Below are 2,479 nucleotides of genomic sequence, written 5' to 3'. Positions count from 1 at the left end.
CTCACATAATCACTCATATTAGCATAGCTTTAGCTTAGTAATTAGCTTGGTAGAGGAGATGAGCATGCATTGAAGCTTGGCTCTTGGTTGGATTTGCATCCACAAGCCAAGAGTGTGTCGATGTAGGCTTCTATCTCACAAGCTTGGAGTAGGTGATGAGCTCTCCATTAAAGCTTGGGAAGAGATAGTCTTCTCTTTCTTCACACATGAGATTGTGTGAGTGCGTGTGTGATAATGCCTTGCAAAAATCAGCCCCCTCTCTCTCTTGGGCGAGCCCTCTTGCTATTTGCTCTTGCAGGCTCCCCATTGGACCTCCCCAAGTCAAGCCAATGGCTATTAAGCAGCATAAGTGATAGCCTTCTGACATGTGTCCCCCTTTCCCCTTTTGTGAGAGCTTTAGGTATTTAATAATTAAACTAAACTCTCATTGGACCCCTTTGCCTCTTGGCCAATAGGAATCAGGCAAGCCATTGGGCTCCTGAATGCTCATTGGACCCCTTGGGAGACTGTCCAATAGTCTTCTAGGAGAATTAATTCTCATTGGTTCTTTTATTAAGTGTTTTTAAATTAATTAAACTAGATTTACTCTAGCCTAATTATCATTGGTCCACCTCCAAGGCCATCCAATAGGAATTGGGCACACCTTGTGGGCATCTGGGCTAGGGAGATGACATGTGTCCCTAATTCCCTTTGTGTAAAGGGAGCCTGTGTGTGTGTGTGACTTTCTCTCTCATCCCCTAGAAGAAGGGCTCGCCCCCTCCCATGTAGGGATATGCAAAGACTTTTTTAGTTACACACAAAGCATCCAATTTCCCCTAGGGTTGACCTTTGGACACAACCTTTGAATTTTGGAACCTTAGCATTTTGGAAGTCTTAATGGGCGGAACCTTAGGGATGAAGTAGAGGTGCTCGTCATGGAGGTTTCAGTCATCACTGGATTCATAAGAAGGGTAGTCAAAGTTGACTTTATTGTATTGTAAGCAGGTACTAACTTCTCATATGCCGTTCTTTTTTTTTGTCTTGAGATATTCAAGACTTTGAAGTTCGACTTGATTTTTAGTGTCTTCTCATTCATTAGGAAAAATATGAACCCTCTAGGGGCCCTTTGGGATTAAGGTTAATTAGAGGCCATCCAATAGGAAGAGGGTGGTGGACACACTCTATACCCTCAAAAAAGTAGGGGGACAAGGTAGCCTTGCACCTCTTAATGGCCTCTTACCTAGTGAGAAGGTAAGGGAGGTGGCTAGGGGAAAGGGGGGGGGAGGGGGACCACTTTGACCTCTTTTCCCCCACTTTTTGGGCCAGATTTAAAAATACACTAAAAAATTCAGATTTTATAAAATTTTCAAATTTCAAGTTTTCCCTCCTTAAAAGGTCCCCAAACCTATTTCATGGTCAAAAAAGTATTTTTGACCTCCAAAAGTAAAAAACGTGTACTAAAAAATCCAAAAAATTTGATTTTTTTTCAAAAAAAATTCAAAATATCATTTTCCACCCTCCAAAGTCTTCCAAACGTATTCTATAGCTAAAAAGTACTTTTCTCTCTCTACAAACCCTTTTCCAAGCTCTCCATTGCTACAATAGCCACATGCACCCCCTAGTCCAACATTATCTCTCTGCTAGCTTTCTCCCACCTCCATTGTAGCACCAAGCAAGCTCCTCCCCCATCTCTTCCCCTTGCCCACCACATAGTTTCACAGCAAGTTAGCTCCTCTCCCTTCTCTCACCTCCATTAAAACATGAAACAAAATTCTACTCCTTCTACTTTCATTCACTCATACTACATGGAAACCTCTACTCCAGAAGGTGGCAAAAGTATGAGCTCACATGACTTGCATACCACGACAACAGGAGGTGTAAATAGTGTGTGGGCATTGCAAGGGTTCATCTCCAACATAAAGATAGAATGGTAAGAAAACTACCCTTGTAGCTTACATTCATAGCTTAACATCATTCCATCTTTAAGTTTATCATGCTGGAGAGAACAAACCTCTTTATGGCTTTCAATGTTAAGGCTTCACACCTCTTAACCCTGGGTGGTGCTATTTTGTTGATGGCTTTGGTGCACCATCTATAGTTGTGTAGCATGTCATTGAGTCTCACAATGCAAGTAAGTTGTGCTATCTATGGAGAGTCATGAAAGATTTTTCTTATAATTTATTCTTTGTATAGTTGTCATTAGATTATTAGAATGATATCATTTTGTACTTAATAACTTTGTGCTCACATAATCTATTGTTTACTTACAGGGTCAACTTTTTTTCAGAGGAGATGAGCAAGCAACCATGTGCAGAGATGGAAATCACTATATTTTTGTTCCGTGAGGAACCGTTCACTACCATGTTAAAGGATTTTGATAAGAATACTAGAATTTTTGTAGAATCTTCAACCAATAGGTACTCTCTAAGAGCTCTTAGAAAAGCCATCCATATAGTATTACTATCTTCCCTAGTGTCATAGACACACAATACTCAAGTGT

The sequence above is a fragment of the Adiantum capillus-veneris genome, chromosome 10, assembly GCF_014529385.1.
Source record: "Adiantum capillus-veneris isolate H3 chromosome 10, ASM1452938v2, whole genome shotgun sequence".
NCBI lineage: Eukaryota > Viridiplantae > Streptophyta > Polypodiopsida > Polypodiales > Pteridaceae > Adiantum > Adiantum capillus-veneris.
Note: the sequence above shows the minus strand (reverse complement) of the source record.